Source organism: Scyliorhinus torazame, chromosome 5 (assembly GCF_047496885.1).
Source record: "Scyliorhinus torazame isolate Kashiwa2021f chromosome 5, sScyTor2.1, whole genome shotgun sequence".
NCBI lineage: Eukaryota > Metazoa > Chordata > Chondrichthyes > Carcharhiniformes > Scyliorhinidae > Scyliorhinus > Scyliorhinus torazame.
In genome coordinates, this window is record NC_092711.1 from 848855 (window position 1) to 867969 (window position 19115).

Genomic DNA, 19115 nt, shown 5'->3' on the forward strand with positions numbered 1-19115 from the left:
TTCCGCAATGAATGCCTGGCAAAAAATAGTAAATTTCAATGCAGGCCGTTCTGAAACCAATCGGCAAATTACTCAAAATGCTTAACGCGCCGAGAAAATCACTTTTGTTCCACAATGAATGCCTGGCAAAAAATAGTTAATTGTGATGAAAGCCGTTCTGAAACCAATCGGCAAATTACTCAAAATGCTTAATTCGCCGAGAAAATCACTTTTGTTTCACAATGAATGCCTGGCAAAAAATAGTTAATTGTGATGCAAGCCGTTCTGAAACCAATCGGCAAATTACTCAAAATGCTTAACTCGGGGAGAAAATCACTTTTGTTCTACAATGAATGTCTGGCAAAATATAGTAAATTTCAATGCAAGCCGTTCTGAAACCAATCGGCAAATTACTCAAAATGCTTAACGCGCCGAGAAAATCACTTTTGTTCCACAATGAATGCCTGGCAATAAATAGTAAATTTCAATGCAAGCCGTTCTGAAACCCATCGGCAAGTTTCTCAAACTGCTGAACTGGCCGAGAAAATCACTTTTGTTCCACAATGAATGTCTGGCAAAAAACAGTAAATTTCAATGCAAGCAGTTCTGAAACCAATCGGCAAATTACTCAAAATGCTTAACTCGCCGAGAAAATCACTTTTGTTCCGCAATGAATGCCTGGCAAAAAATAGTAAATTTCAATGCAGGCCGTTCTGAAACCAATCGGCAAATTACTCAAAATGCTTAACGCGCCGAGAAAATCACTTTTGTTCCACAATGAATGCCTGGCAAAAAATAGTTAATTGTGATGAAAGCCGTTCTGAAACCAATCGGCAAATTACTCAAAATGCTTAATTCGCCGAGAAAATCACTTTTGTTTCACAATGAATGCCTGGCAAAAAATAGTTAATTGTGATGCAAGCCGTTCTGAAACCAATCGGCAAATTACTCAAAATGCTTAACTCGGGGAGAAAATCACTTTTGTTCTACAATGAATGTCTGGCAAAATATAGTAAATTTCAATGCAAGCCGTTCTGAAACCAATCGGCAAATTACTCAAAATGCTTAACGCGCCGAGAAAATCACTTTTGTTCCACAATGAATGCCTGGCAATAAATAGTAAATTTCAATGCAAGCCGTTCTGAAACCCATCGGCAAGTTTCTCAAACTGCTGAACTGGCCGAGAAAATCACTTTTGTTCCACAATGAATGTCTGGCAAAAAACAGTAAATTTCAATGCAAGCAGTTCTGAAACCAATCGGCAAATTACTCAAAATGCTTAACGCGCCGAGAAAATCACTTTTGTTCCACAATGAATGCCTGGCAAAAAATAGTTAATTGTGATGCAAGCCGTTCTGAAACCAATCGGCAAATTACTCAAAATGCTTAACTCGCCGAGAAAAACACTTTATTCCCACAATGAATGTCTGGCAAAAAATAGTTAATTGTGATGCAAGCCGTTCTGAAACCAATCGGCAAATTACTCAAAATGCTTAACTCGGCGAGAAAATCACTTTTGCTCCACAACGAATGTCTGGCAAAATATAGTAAATTTCAATGCAAGCCGTTCTGAAACCAATCGGCAAATTACTCCAAATGCATAACGCGCCGAGAAAATCACCTTTGTTCAACAATGAATGCCTGGCAAAAAATAGTAAATTTCAATGCAAGCCGTTCTGAAACCCACCGGCAAATTACTCAAAATGCTTAACTCGCCGAGAAAATCACTTTTTTCCCACAATGAATGTCTGGCAAAAAATAGTAAATTTCAATGCAAGCCGTTCTGAAACCAATCGGCAAATTACTCAAAATGCTTAACTCGCCGAGAAAATCACTTTTGTTCCGCAATGAATGCCTGGCAAAAAATTGTAAATTTCAATGCAAGCCGTTCTGAAACCAATCGGCAAATTACTCAAAATGCTTAACGCGTCGAGAAAATCACTTTTTTCCCACAATGAATATCTGGCAAAAAATAGTTAATTTTGATGCAAGCCGTTCTGAAACCCATCGGCAAATTACTCAAAATGCTTAACTCGGCGTGAAAATCACTTTTTTACCACAATGAATGTCTGGCAAAAAATAGTAAATTTCAATGCAAGCCGTTTGAAACCAATCGGCAAATTACTCAAAATGCTTAACTCGCCGAGAAAATCACTTTTGTTCCACAATGAATGTCTGGCAAAAAACAGTAAATTTCAATGCAAGCAGTTCTGAAACCAATCGGCAAATTACTCAAAATGCTTAACGCGCCGAGAAAATCACTTTTGTTCCACAATGAATGCCTGGCAAAAAATAGTTAATTGTGATGCAAGCCGTTCTGAAACCAATCGGCAAATTACTCTAAATGCTTAACTCGCCGAGAAAATCACTTTTGTTCCATAATGAATGTCTGGCAAAAAATAGTAAATTTCAATGCAAGCCGTTCTGAAACCAATCGGCAAATTACTCAAAATGCTTAACTCGCCGAGAACATCACATTTGTTCCACAATGAATGCCTGGCAAAAAATAGTTAATTGTGATGCAAGCCGTTCTGAAACCAATCGGCAAATTTCTCAAACTGCTGAACTGGCCGAGAAAATCACTTTTTTCCCACAATGAATGTCTGGCAAAAAATAGTTAATTTTGATGCAAGCCGTTCTGAAACCATTGGGAAATTACTCAAAATGCTTAATTCGCCGAGAAAATCACTTTTGTTCCACAATGAATGCCTGGCAAAAAATAGTAAATTTCAATGCAAGCCGTTCTGAAACCAATCGGCAAATTACTCAAAATGCTTAACGCGTCGAGAAAATCACTTTTTTCCCACAATGAATGTCTGGCAAAAAATAGTTAATTTTGATGCAAGCCGTTCTGAAACCCATCGGCAAATTACTCAAAATGCTTAACTCGGCGTGAAAATCCCTTTTTTCCCACAATGAATGCCTGGCAAAAAATAGTAAATTTCAATGCAGGCCGTTCTGAAACCAATCGGCAAATTACTCAAAATGCTTAACGCGCCGAGAAAATCACTTTTGTTCCACAATGAATGCCTGGCAAAAAATAGTTAATTGTGATGCAAGCCGTTCTGAAACCAATCGGCAAATTACTCAAAATGCTTAATTCGCCGAGAAAATCACTTTTGTTTCACAATGAATGCCTGGCAAAAAATAGTTAATTGTGATGCAAGCCGTTCTGAAACCAATCGGCAAATTACTCAAAATGCTTAACTCGGGGAGAAAATCACTTTTGTTCTACAATGAATGTCTGGCAAAATATAGTAAATTTCAATGCAAGCCGTTCTGAAACCAATCGGCAAATTACTCAAAATGCTTAACGCGCCGAGAAAATCACTTTTGTTCCACAATGAATGCCTGGCAATAAATAGTAAATTTCAATGCAAGCCGTTCTGAAACCCATCGGCAAGTTTCTCAAACTGCTGAACTGGCCGAGAAAATCACTTTTGTTCCACAATGAATATCTGGCAAAAAACAGTAAATTTCAATGCAAGCAGTTCTGAAACCAATCGGCAAATTACTCAAAATGCTTAACGCGCCGAGAAAATCACTTTTGTTCCACAATGAATGCCTGGCAGAAAATAGTTAATTGTGATGCAAGCCGTTCTGAAACCAATCGGCAAATTACTCAAAATGCTTAACTCGCCGAGAAAAACACTTTATTCCCACAATGAATGTCTGGCAAAAAATAGTTAATTGTGATGCAAGCCGTTCTGAAACCAATCGGCAAATTACTCAAAATGCTTAACTCGGCGAGAAAATCACTTTTGCTCCACAACGAATGTCTGGCAAAATATAGTAAATTTCAATGCAAGCCGTTCTGAAACCAATCGGCAAATTACTCCAAATGCATAACGCGCCGAGAAAATCACCTTTGTTCAACAATGAATGCCTGGCAAAAAATAGTAAATTTCAATGCAAGCCGTTTGAAACCAATCGGCAAATTACTCAAAATGCTTAACACGCCGAGAAAATCACTTTTGTTCCACAATGAATGTCTGGCAAAAAACAGTAAATTTCAATGCAAGCAGTTCTGAAACCAATCGGCAAATTACTCAAAATGCTTAACGCGCCGAGAAAATCACTTTTGTTCCACAATGAATGCCTGGCAAAAAATAGTTAATTGTGATGCAAGCCGTTCTGAAACCAATCGGCAAATTACTCAAAATGCTTAACTCGCCGAGAAAAACACTTTATTCCCACAATGAATGTCTGGCAAAAAATAGTTAATTTTGATGCAAGCCGTTCTGAAACCCATCCGCAAATTACTCAAAATGCTTAACTCGCCGTAGAAAATCCATTTTTCCCCACAATGAATGCCTGGCAAAAAATAGTTAATTGTGATGCAAGCCGTTCTGAAATCAATCGGCAATTTACTCAAAATGCTTAACTCGGCGAGAAAATCACTTTTGTTGCACAATCAATGTCTGGCAAAAAATAGTTAATTTCAATGCAAGCCGTTCTGAAAGCAATCGGCAAATTACTCAAAATGCTTAACTCGCCGAGAAAATCACTTTTGTTGCACAATGAATGCCTGGCAAAAAATAGTTAATTGTGATGCAAGCCGTTCTGAAACCCATCGGCAAATTACTCAAAATGCTTAACTCGCCGAGAAAATCACTTTTTTTCCCACAATGAATGTCTGGCAAAAAATAGTAAATTTCAATGCAAGCCGTTCTGAAACCAATCGGCAAATTACTCAAAATGCTTAACTCGCCGAGAAAATCACTTTTTTTCCCACAATGAATGTCTGGCAAAAAATAGTAAATTTCAATGCAAGCCGTTCTGAAACCAATCGGCAAATTACTCAAAATGCTTAATTCGCCGAGAAAATCACTTTTGTTTCACAATGAATGCCTGGCAAAAAATAGTTAATTGTGATGCAAGCCGTTCTGAAACCAATCGGCAAATTACTCAAAATGCTTAACTCGGGGAGAAAATCACTTTTGTTCTACAATGAATGTCTGGCAAAATATAGTAAATTTCAATGCAAGCCGTTCTGAAACCAATCGGCAAATTACTCAAAATGCTTAACGCGCCGAGAAAATCACTTTTGTTCCACAATGAATGCCTGGCAATAAATAGTAAATTTCAATGCAAGCCGTTCTGAAACCCATCGGCAAGTTTCTCAAACTGCTGAACTGGCCGAGAAAATCACTTTTGTTCCACAATAAATGTCTGGCTAAAAACAGTAAATTTCAATGCAAGCCGTTCTGAAACCCATCGGCAAATTACTCAAAATGCTTAACTCGCCGAGAAAATCACTTTTTTCCCACAATGAATGTCTGGCAAAAAATAGTAAATTTCAATGCAAGCCGTTCTGAAACCAATCGGCAAATTACTCAAAATGCTTAACTCGCCGAGAAAATCACTTTTGTTCCGCAATGAATGCCTGGCAAAAAATTGTAAATTTCAATGCAAGCCGTTCTGAAACCAATCGGCAAATTACTCAAAATGCTTAACGCGTCGAGAAAATCACTTTTTTCCCACAATGAATGTCTGGCAAAAAATAGTTAATTTTGATGCAAGCCGTTCTGAAACCCATCGGCAAATTACTCAAAATGCTTAACTCGGCGTGAAAATCACTTTTTTACCACAATGAATGTCTGGCAAAAAATAGTAAATTTCAATGCAAGCCGTTTGAAACCAATCGGCAAATTACTCAAAATGCTTAACTCGCCGAGAAAATCACTTTTGTTCCACAATGAATGTCTGGCAAAAAACAGTAAATTTCAATGCAAGCAGTTCTGAAACCAATCGGCAAATTACTCAAAATGCTTAACGCGCCGAGAAAATCACTTTTGTTCCACAATGAATGCCTGGCAAAAAATAGTTAATTGTGATGCAAGCCGTTCTGAAACCAATCGGCAAATTACTCTAAATGCTTAACTCGCCGAGAAAATCACTTTTGTTCCATAATGAATGTCTGGCAAAAAATAGTAAATTTCAATGCAAGCCGTTCTGAAACCAATCGGCAAATTACTCAAAATGCTTAACTCGCCGAGAACATCACATTTGTTCCACAATGAATGCCTGGCAAAAAATAGTTAATTGTGATGCAAGCCGTTCTGAAACCAATCGGCAAATTTCTCAAACTGCTGAACTGGCCGAGAAAATCACTTTTTTCCCACAATGAATGTCTGGCAAAAAATAGTTAATTTTGATGCAAGCCGTTCTGAAACCATTGGGAAATTACTCAAAATGCTTAATTCGCCGAGAAAATCACTTTTGTTCCACAATGAATGCCTGGCAAAAAATAGTAAATTTCAATGCAAGCCGTTCTGAAACCAATCGGCAAATTACTCAAAATGCTTAACGCGTCGAGAAAATCACTTTTTTCCCACAATGAATGTCTGGCAAAAAATAGTTAATTTTGATGCAAGCCGTTCTGAAACCCATCGGCAAATTACTCAAAATGCTTAACTCGGCGTGAAAATCCCTTTTTTCCCACAATGAATGTCTGGCAAAAAATAGTAAATTTCAATGCAAGCCGTTCTGAAACCAATCGGCAAATTACTCAAAATGCTTAACTCGCCGAGAAAATCACTTTTGTTCCGCAATGAATGCCTGGCAAAAAATAGTAAATTTCAATGCAGGCCGTTCTGAAACCAATCGGCAAATTACTCAAAATGCTTAACGCGCCGAGAAAATCACTTTTGTTCCACAATGAATGCCTGGCAAAAAATAGTTAATTGTGATGAAAGCCGTTCTGAAACCAATCGGCAAATTACTCAAAATGCTTAATTCGCCGAGAAAATCACTTTTGTTTCACAATGAATGCCTGGCAAAAAATAGTTAATTGTGATGCAAGCCGTTCTGAAACCAATCGGCAAATTACTCAAAATGCTTAACTCGGGGAGAAAATCACTTTTGTTCTACAATGAATGTCTGGCAAAATATAGTAAATTTCAATGCAAGCCGTTCTGAAACCAATCGGCAAATTACTCAAAATGCTTAACGCGCCGAGAAAATCACTTTTGTTCCACAATGAATGCCTGGCAATAAATAGTAAATTTCAATGCAAGCCGTTCTGAAACCCATCGGCAAGTTTCTCAAACTGCTGAACTGGCCGAGAAAATCACTTTTGTTCCACAATGAATGTCTGGCAAAAAACAGTAAATTTCAATGCAAGCAGTTCTGAAACCAATCGGCAAATTACTCAAAATGCTTAACGCGCCGAGAAAATCACTTTTGTTCCACAATGAATGCCTGGCAAAAAATAGTTAATTGTGATGCAAGCCGTTCTGAAACCAATCGGCAAATTACTCAAAATGCTTAACTCGCCGAGAAAAACACTTTATTCCCACAATGAATGTCTGGCAAAAAATAGTTAATTGTGATGCAAGCCGTTCTGAAACCAATCGGCAAATTACTCAAAATGCTTAACTCGGCGAGAAAATCACTTTTGCTCCACAACGAATGTCTGGCAAAATATAGTAAATTTCAATGCAAGCCGTTCTGAAACCAATCGGCAAATTACTCCAAATGCATAACGCGCCGAGAAAATCACCTTTGTTCAACAATGAATGCCTGGCAAAAAATAGTAAATTTCAATGCAAGCCGTTCTGAAACCCACCGGCAAATTACTCAAAATGCTTAACTCGCCGAGAAAATCACTTTTTTCCCACAATGAATGTCTGGCAAAAAATAGTAAATTTCAATGCAAGCCGTTCTGAAACCAATCGGCAAATTACTCAAAATGCTTAACTCGCCGAGAAAATCACTTTTGTTCCGCAATGAATGCCTGGCAAAAAATTGTAAATTTCAATGCAAGCCGTTCTGAAACCAATCGGCAAATTACTCAAAATGCTTAACGCGTCGAGAAAATCACTTTTTTCCCACAATGAATATCTGGCAAAAAATAGTTAATTTTGATGCAAGCCGTTCTGAAACCCATCGGCAAATTACTCAAAATGCTTAACTCGGCGTGAAAATCACTTTTTTACCACAATGAATGTCTGGCAAAAAATAGTAAATTTCAATGCAAGCCGTTTGAAACCAATCGGCAAATTACTCAAAATGCTTAACTCGCCGAGAAAATCACTTTTGTTCCACAATGAATGTCTGGCAAAAAACAGTAAATTTCAATGCAAGCAGTTCTGAAACCAATCGGCAAATTACTCAAAATGCTTAACGCGCCGAGAAAATCACTTTTGTTCCACAATGAATGCCTGGCAAAAAATAGTTAATTGTGATGCAAGCCGTTCTGAAACCAATCGGCAAATTACTCTAAATGCTTAACTCGCCGAGAAAATCACTTTTGTTCCATAATGAATGTCTGGCAAAAAATAGTAAATTTCAATGCAAGCCGTTCTGAAACCAATCGGCAAATTACTCAAAATGCTTAACTCGCCGAGAACATCACATTTGTTCCACAATGAATGCCTGGCAAAAAATAGTTAATTGTGATGCAAGCCGTTCTGAAACCAATCGGCAAATTTCTCAAACTGCTGAACTGGCCGAGAAAATCACTTTTTTCCCACAATGAATGTCTGGCAAAAAATAGTTAATTTTGATGCAAGCCGTTCTGAAACCATTGGGAAATTACTCAAAATGCTTAATTCGCCGAGAAAATCACTTTTGTTCCACAATGAATGCCTGGCAAAAAATAGTAAATTTCAATGCAAGCCGTTCTGAAACCAATCGGCAAATTACTCAAAATGCTTAACGCGTCGAGAAAATCACTTTTTTCCCACAATGAATGTCTGGCAAAAAATAGTTAATTTTGATGCAAGCCGTTCTGAAACCCATCGGCAAATTACTCAAAATGCTTAACTCGGCGTGAAAATCCCTTTTTTCCCACAATGAATGCCTGGCAAAAAATAGTAAATTTCAATGCAGGCCGTTCTGAAACCAATCGGCAAATTACTCAAAATGCTTAACGCGCCGAGAAAATCACTTTTGTTCCACAATGAATGCCTGGCAAAAAATAGTTAATTGTGATGCAAGCCGTTCTGAAACCAATCGGCAAATTACTCAAAATGCTTAATTCGCCGAGAAAATCACTTTTGTTTCACAATGAATGCCTGGCAAAAAATAGTTAATTGTGATGCAAGCCGTTCTGAAACCAATCGGCAAATTACTCAAAATGCTTAACTCGGGGAGAAAATCACTTTTGTTCTACAATGAATGTCTGGCAAAATATAGTAAATTTCAATGCAAGCCGTTCTGAAACCAATCGGCAAATTACTCAAAATGCTTAACGCGCCGAGAAAATCACTTTTGTTCCACAATGAATGCCTGGCAATAAATAGTAAATTTCAATGCAAGCCGTTCTGAAACCCATCGGCAAGTTTCTCAAACTGCTGAACTGGCCGAGAAAATCACTTTTGTTCCACAATGAATATCTGGCAAAAAACAGTAAATTTCAATGCAAGCAGTTCTGAAACCAATCGGCAAATTACTCAAAATGCTTAACGCGCCGAGAAAATCACTTTTGTTCCACAATGAATGCCTGGCAGAAAATAGTTAATTGTGATGCAAGCCGTTCTGAAACCAATCGGCAAATTACTCAAAATGCTTAACTCGCCGAGAAAAACACTTTATTCCCACAATGAATGTCTGGCAAAAAATAGTTAATTGTGATGCAAGCCGTTCTGAAACCAATCGGCAAATTACTCAAAATGCTTAACTCGGCGAGAAAATCACTTTTGCTCCACAACGAATGTCTGGCAAAATATAGTAAATTTCAATGCAAGCCGTTCTGAAACCAATCGGCAAATTACTCCAAATGCATAACGCGCCGAGAAAATCACCTTTGTTCAACAATGAATGCCTGGCAAAAAATAGTAAATTTCAATGCAAGCCGTTCTGAAACCCATCGGCAAATTACTCAAAATGCTTAACTCGCCGAGAAAATCACTTTTTTCCCACAATGAATGTCTGGCAAAAAATAGTAAATTTCAATGCAAGCCGTTCTGAAACCAATCGGCAAATTACTCAAAATGCTTAACTCGCCGAGAAAATCACTTTTGTTCCGCAATGAATGCCTGGCAAAAAATTGTAAATTTCAATGCAAGCCGTTCTGAAACCAATCGGCAAATTACTCAAAATGCTTAACGCGTCGAGAAAATCACTTTTTTCCCACAATGAATATCTGGCAAAAAATAGTTAATTTTGATGCAAGCCGTTCTGAAACCCATCGGCAAATTACTCAAAATGCTTAACTCGGCGTGAAAATCACTTTTTTACCACAATGAATGTCTGGCAAAAAATAGTAAATTTCAATGCAAGCCGTTTGAAACCAATCGGCAAATTACTCAAAATGCTTAACTCGCCGAGAAAATCACTTTTGTTCCACAATGAATGTCTGGCAAAAAACAGTAAATTTCAATGCAAGCAGTTCTGAAACCAATCGGCAAATTACTCAAAATGCTTAACGCGCCGAGAAAATCACTTTTGTTCCACAATGAATGCCTGGCAAAAAATAGTTAATTGTGATGCAAGCCGTTCTGAAACCAATCGGCAAATTACTCTAAATGCTTAACTCGCCGAGAAAATCACTTTTGTTCCATAATGAATGTCTGGCAAAAAATAGTAAATTTCAATGCAAGCCGTTCTGAAACCAATCGGCAAATTACTCAAAATGCTTAACTCGCCGAGAACATCACATTTGTTCCACAATGAATGCCTGGCAAAAAATAGTTAATTGTGATGCAAGCCGTTCTGAAACCAATCGGCAAATTTCTCAAACTGCTGAACTGGCCGAGAAAATCACTTTTTTCCCACAATGAATGTCTGGCAAAAAATAGTTAATTTTGATGCAAGCCGTTCTGAAACCATTGGGAAATTACTCAAAATGCTTAATTCGCCGAGAAAATCACTTTTGTTCCACAATGAATGCCTGGCAAAAAATAGTAAATTTCAATGCAAGCCGTTCTGAAACCAATCGGCAAATTACTCAAAATGCTAAACGCGTCGAGAAAATCACTTTTTTCCCACAATGAATGTCTGGCAAAAAATAGTTAATTTTGATGCAAGCCGTTCTGAAACCCATCGGCAAATTACTCAAAATGCTTAACTCGGCGTGAAAATCCCTTTTTTCCCACAATGAATGTCTGGCAAAAAATAGTAAATTTCAATGCAAGCCGTTCTGAAACCAATCGGCAAATTACTCAAAATGCTTAACTCGCCGAGAAAATCACTTTTGTTCCGCAATGAATGCCTGGCAAAAAATAGTAAATTTCAATGCAGGCCGTTCTGAAACCAATCGGCAAATTACTCAAAATGCTTAACGCGCCGAGAAAATCACTTTTGTTCCACAATGAATGCCTGGCAAAAAATAGTTAATTGTGATGCAAGCCGTTCTGAAACCAATCGGCAAATTACTCAAAATGCTTAATTCGCCGAGAAAATCACTTTTGTTTCACAATGAATGCCTGGCAAAAAATAGTTAATTGTGATGCAAGCCGTTCTGAAACCAATCGGCAAATTACTCAAAATGCTTAACTCGGGGAGAAAATCACTTTTGTTCTACAATGAATGTCTGGCAAAATATAGTAAATTTCAATGCAAGCCGTTCTGAAACCAATCGGCAAATTACTCAAAATGCTTAACGCGCCGAGAAAATCACTTTTGTTCCACAATGAATGCCTGGCAATAAATAGTAAATTTCAATGCAAGCCGTTCTGAAACCCATCGGCAAGTTTCTCAAACTGCTGAACTGGCCGAGAAAATCACTTTTGTTCCACAATGAATGTCTGGCAAAAAACAGTAAATTTCAATGCAAGCAGTTCTGAAACCAATCGGCAAATTACTCAAAATGCTTAACGCGCCGAGAAAATCACTTTTGTTCCACAATGAATGCCTGGCAAAAAATAGTTAATTGTGATGCAAGCCGTTCTGAAACCAATCGGCAAATTACTCAAAATGCTTAACTCGCCGAGAAAAACACTTTATTCCCACAATGAATGTCTGGCAAAAAATAGTTAATTGTGATGCAAGCCGTTCTGAAACCAATCGGCAAATTACTCAAAATGCTTAACTCGGCGAGAAAATCACTTTTGCTCCACAACGAATGTCTGGCAAAATATAGTAAATTTCAATGCAAGCCGTTCTGAAACCAATCGGCAAATTACTCCAAATGCATAACGCGCCGAGAAAATCACCTTTGTTCAACAATGAATGCCTGGCAAAAAATAGTTAATTGTGATGCAAGCCGTTCTGAAATCAATCGGCAATTTACTCAAAATGCTTAACTCGGCGAGAAAATCACTTTTGTTCCACAATCAATGTCTGGCAAAAAATAGTAAATTTCAATGCAAGCCGTTCTGAAAGCAATCGGCAAATTACTCAAAATGCTTAACTCGCCGAGAAAATCACTTTTGTTGCACAATGAATGCCTGGCAAAAAATAGTTAATTGTGATGCAAGCCGGTCTGAAACCCATCGGCAAATTACTCAAAATGCTTAACTCGCCGAGAAAAACACTTTATTCCCACAATGAATGTCTGGCAAAAAATAGTTAATTGTGATGCAAGCCGTTCTGAAACCAATCGGCAAATTACTCAAAATGCTTAACTCGGCGAGAAAATCACTTTTGCTCCACAACGAATGTCTGGCAAAATATAGTAAATTTCAATGCAAGCCGTTCTGAAACCAATCGGCAAATTACTCCAAATGCATAACGCGCCGAGAAAATCACCTTTGTTCAACAATGAATGCCTGGCAAAAAATAGTAAATTTCAATGCAAGCCGTTCTGAAACCCATCGGCAAATTACTCAAAATGCTTAACTCGCCGAGAAAATCACTTTTTTCCCACAATGAATGTCTGGCAAAAAATAGTAAATTTCAATGCAAGCCGTTCTGAAACCAATCGGCAAATTACTCAAAATGCTTAACTCGCCGAGAAAATCACTTTTGTTCCGCAATGAATGCCTGGCAAAAAATTGTAAATTTCAATGCAAGCCGTTCTGAAACCAATCGGCAAATTACTCAAAATGCTTAACGCGTCGAGAAAATCACTTTTTTCCCACAATGAATATCTGGCAAAAAATAGTTAATTTTGATGCAAGCCGTTCTGAAACCCATCGGCAAATTACTCAAAATGCTTAACTCGGCGTGAAAATCACTTTTTTACCACAATGAATGTCTGGCAAAAAATAGTAAATTTCAATGCAAGCCGTTTGAAACCAATCGGCAAATTACTCAAAATGCTTAACTCGCCGAGAAAATCACTTTTGTTCCACAATGAATGTCTGGCAAAAAACAGTAAATTTCAATGCAAGCAGTTCTGAAACCAATCGGCAAATTACTCAAAATGCTTAACGCGCCGAGAAAATCACTTTTGTTCCACAATGAATGCCTGGCAAAAAATAGTTAATTGTGATGCAAGCCGTTCTGAAACCAATCGGCAAATTACTCTAAATGCTTAACTCGCCGAGAAAATCACTTTTGTTCCATAATGAATGTCTGGTAAAAAATAGTAAATTTCAATGCAAGCCGTTCTGAAACCAATCGGCAAATTACTCAAAATGCTTAACTCGCCGAGAACATCACATTTGTTCCACAATGAATGCCTGGCAAAAAATAGTTAATTGTGATGCAAGCCGTTCTGAAACCAATCGGCAAATTTCTCAAACTGCTGAACTGGCCGAGAAAATCACTTTTTTCCCACAATGAATGTCTGGCAAAAAATAGTTAATTTTGATGCAAGCCGTTCTGAAACCATTGGGAAATTACTCAAAATGCTTAATTCGCCGAGAAAATCACTTTTGTTCCACAATGAATGCCTGGCAAAAAATAGTAAATTTCAATGCAAGCCGTTCTGAAACCAATCGGCAAATTACTCAAAATGCTAAACGCGTCGAGAAAATCACTTTTTTCCCACAATGAATGTCTGGCAAAAAATAGTTAATTTTGATGCAAGCCGTTCTGAAACCCATCGGCAAATTACTCAAAATGCTTAACTCGGCGTGAAAATCCCTTTTTTCCCACAATGAATGTCTGGCAAAAAATAGTAAATTTCAATGCAAGCCGTTCTGAAACCAATCGGCAAATTACTCAAAATGCTTAACTCGCCGAGAAAATCACTTTTGTTCCGCAATGAATGCCTGGCAAAAAATAGTAAATTTCAATGCAGGCCGTTCTGAAACCAATCGGCAAATTACTCAAAATGCTTAACGCGCCGAGAAAATCACTTTTGTTCCACAATGAATGCCTGGCAAAAAATAGTTAATTGTGATGCAAGCCGTTCAGAAACCAATCGGCAAATTACTCAAAATGCTTAATTCGCCGAGAAAATCACTTTTGTTTCACAATGAATGCCTGGCAAAAAATAGTTAATTGTGATGCAAGCCGTTCTGAAACCAATCGGCAAATTACTCAAAATGCTTAACTCGGGGAGAAAATCACTTTTGTTCTACAATGAATGTCTGGCAAAATATAGTAAATTTCAATGCAAGCCGTTCTGAAACCAATCGGCAAATTACTCAAAATGCTTAACGCGCCGAGAAAATCACTTTTGTTCCACAATGAATGCCTGGCAATAAATAGTAAATTTCAATGCAAGCCGTTCTGAAACCCATCGGCAAGTTTCTCAAACTGCTGAACTGGCCGAGAAAATCACTTTTGTTCCACAATGAATGTCTGGCAAAAAACAGTAAATTTCAATGCAAGCAGTTCTGAAACCAATCGGCAAATTACTCAAAATGCTTAACGCGCCGAGAAAATCACTTTTGTTCCACAATGAATGCCTGGCAAAAAATAGTTAATTGTGATGCAAGCCGTTCTGAAACCAATCGGCAAATTACTCAAAATGCTTAACTCGCCGAGAAAAACACTTTATTCCCACAATGAATGTCTGGCAAAAAATAGTTAATTGTGATGCAAGCCGTTCTGAAACCAATCGGCAAATTACTCAAAATGCTTAACTCGGCGAGAAAATCACTTTTGCTCCACAACGAATGTCTGGCAAAATATTGTAAATTTCAATGCAAGCCGTTCTGAAACCAATCGGCAAATTACTCCAAATGCATAACGCGCCGAGAAAATCACCTTTGTTCAACAATGAATGCCTGGCAAAAAATAGTTAATTGTGATGCAAGCCGTTCTGAAATCAATCGGCAATTTACTCAAAATGCTTAACTCGGCGAGAAAATCACTTTTGTTCCACAATCAATGTCTGGCAAAAAATAGTAAATTTCAATGCAAGCCGTTCTGAAAGCAATCGGCAAATTACTCAATATGCTTAACTCGCCGAGAAAATCACTTTTGTTGCACAATGAATGCCTGGCAAAAAATAGTTAATTGTGATGCAAGCCGTTCTGAAACCCATCGGCAAATTACTCAAAATGCTTAACTCGTCGAGAAAAACACTTTTTTTCCCACAATGAATGTCTGGCAAAAAATAGTAAATTTCAATGCAAGCCGTTCTGAAACCAATCGGCAAATTACTCAAAATGCTTAACTCGCCGAGAAAATCACTTTTGTTCCGCAATGAATGCCTGGCAAAAAATAGTAAATTTCAATGCAGGCCGTTCTGAAACCAATCGGCAAATTACTCAACATGCTTAACGCGCCGAGAAAATCACTTTTGTTCCACAATGAATGCCTGGCAAAAAATAGTTAATTGTGATGCAAGCCGTTCTGAAACCAATCGGCAAATTACTCAAAATGCTTAACTCGGGGAGAAAATCACTTTTGTTCTACAATGAATGTCTGGCAAAATATAGTAAATTTCAATGCAAGCCGTTCTGAAACCAATCGGCAAATTACTCAAAATGCTTAACGCGCCGAGAAAATCACTTTTGTTCCACAATGAATGCCTGGCAATAAATAGTAAATTTCAATGCAAGCCGTTCTGAAACCCATCGGCAAGTTTCTCAAACTGCTGAACTGGCCGAGAAAATCACTTTTGTTCCACAATGAATGTCTGGCAAAAAACAGTAAATTTCAATGCAAGCAGTTCTGAAACCAATCGGCAAATTACTCAAAATGCTTAACGCGTCGAGAAAATCACTTTTGTTCCACAATGAATGCCTGGCAAAAAATAGTTAATTGTGATGCAAGCCGTTCTGAAACCAATCGGCAAATTACTCAAAATGCTTAACTCGCCGAGAAAAACACTTTATTCCCACAATGAATGTCTGGCAAAAAATAGTTAATTGTGATGCAAGCCGTTCTGAAACCAATCGGCAAATTACTCAAAATGCTTAACTCGGCGAGAAAATCACTTTTGCTCCACAACGAATGTCTGGCAAAATATAGTAAATTTCAATGCAAGCCGTTCTGAAACCAATCGGCAAATTACTCCAAATGCATAACGCGCCGAGAAAATCACCTTTGTTCAACAATGAATGCCTGGCAAAAAATAGTAAATTTCAATGCAAGCCGTTCTGAAACCCATCGGCAAATTACTCAAAATGCTTAACTCGCCGAGAACATCACTTTTTTCCCACAATGAATGTCTGGCAAAAAATAGTAAATTTCAATGCAAGCCGTTCTGAAACCAATCGGCAAATTACTCAAAATGCTTAACTCGCCGAGAAAATCACTTTTGTTCCGCAATGAATGCCTGGCAAAAAATAGTAAATTTCAATGCAAGCCGTTCTGAAACCAATCGGCAAATTACTCAAAATGCTTAACGCGTCGAGAAAATCACTTTTTTCCCACAATGAATGTCTGGCAAAAAATAGTTAATTTTGATGCAAGCCGTTCTGAAACCCATCGGCAAATTACTCAAAATGCTTAACTCGGCGTGAAAATCACTTTTTTACCACAATGAATGTCTGGCAAAAAATAGTAAATTTCAATGCAAGCCGTTTGAAACCAATCGGCAAATTACTCAAAATGCTTAACTCGCCGAGAAAATCACTTTTGTTCCACAATGAATGTCTGGCAAAAAACAGTAAATTTCAATGCAAGCAGTTCTGAAACCAATCGGCAAATTACTCAAAATGCTTAACGCGCCGAGAAAATCACTTTTGTTCCACAATGAATGCCTGGCAAAAAATAGTTAATTGTGATGCAAGCCGTTCTGAAACCAATCGGCAAATTACTCTAAATGCTTAACTCGCCGAGAAAATCACTTTTGTTCCATAATGAATGACTGGCAAAAAATAGTAAATTTCAATGCAAGCCGTTCTGAAACCAATCGGCAAATTACTCAAAATGCTTAACTCGCCGAGAACATCACATTTGTTCCACAATGAATGCCTGGCAAAAAATAGTTAATTGTGATGCAAGCCGTTCTGAAACCAATCGGCAAATTACTCAAAATGCTTAACTCGCCGAGAAAAACACTTTATTCCCACAATGAATGTCTGGCAAAAAATAGTTAATTTTGATGCAAGCCGTTCTGAAACCCATCCGCAAATTACTCAAAATGCTTAACTCGCCCTAGAAAATCCATTTTTCCCCACAATGAATGCCTGGCAAAAAATAGTTAATTGTGATGCAAGCCGTTCTGAAATCAATCGGCAATTTACTCAAAATGCTTAAATCGGCGAGAAAATCACTTTTGTTCCACAATCAATGTCTGGCAAAAAATAGTAAATTTCAATGCAAACCGTTCTGAAAGCAATCGGCAAATTACTCAAAATGCTTAACTCGCCGAGAAAATCACTTTTGTTGCACAATGAATGCCTGGCAAAAAATAGTTAATTGTGATGCAAGCCGTTCTGAAACCCATCGGCAAATTACTCAAAATGCTTAACTCGTCGAGAAAAACACTTTTTTTCCCACAATGAATGTCTGGCAAAAAATAGTAAATTTCAATGCAAGCCGTTCTGAAACCAATCGGCAAATTACTCAAAATGCTTAACTCGCCGAGAAAATCACTTTTGTTCCGCAATGAATGCCTGGCAAAAAATAGTAAATTTCAATGCAGGCCGTTCTGAAACCAATCGGCAAATTACTCAAAATGCTTAACGCGCCGAGAAAATCACTTTTGTTCCACAATGAATGCCTGGCAAAAAATAGTTAATTTTGATGCAAGCCGTTCTGAAACCCATCCGCAAATTACTCAAAATGCTTAACTCGCCGTAGAAAATCCATTTTTCCCCACAATGAATGCCTGGCAAAAAATAGTTAATTGTGATGCAAGCCGTTCTGAAATCAATCGGCAATTTACTCAAAATGCTTAACTCGGCGAGAAAATCACTTTTGTTCCACAATCAATGTCTGGCAAAAAATAGTAAATTTCAATGCAAGCCGTTCTGAAAGCAATCGGCAAATTACTCAAAATGCTTAACTCGCCGAGAAAATCACTTTTGTTGCACAATGAATGCCTGGCAAAAAATAGTTAATTGTGATGCAAGCCGTTCTGAAACCCATCGGCAAATTACTCAAAATGCTTAACTCGTCGAGAAAAACACTTTTTTTCCCACAATGAATGTCTGGCAAAAAATAGTAAATTTCAATGCAAGCCGTTCTGAAACCAATCGGCAAATTACTCAAAATGCTTAACTCGCCGAGAAAATCACTTTTGTTCCACAATGAATGCCTGGCAAAAAATAGTTAATTGTGATGCAAGCCGTTCTGAAACCAATCGGCAAATTACTCAAAATGCTTAACTCGCCGAGAAAATCACTTTTGTTCCACAATGAATGTCTGGCAAAAAATAGTAAATTTCTATGCAAGCCGTTCTGAAACCAATCGGGAAATTACTCAAAATGCTTAACTCGCCGAGAAAATCACTTTTGTTCCACAATGAATGTCTGGCAAAAAATAGTTAATTTTGATGCAAGCCGTTCTGAAACCATTGGGAAATTACTCAAAATGCTTAATTCGCCGAGAAAATCACTTTTGTTCCACAATGAATGCCTGGCAAAAAATAGTAAATTTCAATGCAAGCCGTTCTGAAACCAATCGGCAAATTACTCAAAATGCTTAACGCGTCGAGAAAATCACTTTTTTCCCACAATGAATGTCTGGCAAAAAATAGTTAATTTTGATGCAAGCCGTTCTGAAACCCATCGGCAAATTACTCAAAATGCTTAACTCGTCGAGAAAAACACTTTTTTTCCCACAATGAATGTCTGGCAAAAAATAGTAAATTTCAATGCAAGCCGTTCTGAAACCAATCGGCAAATTACTCAAAATGCTTAACTCGCCGAGAAAATCACTTTTATTCCGCAATGAATGCCTGGCAAAAAATAGTAAATTTCAATGCAGGCCGTTCTGAAACCAATCGGCAAATTACT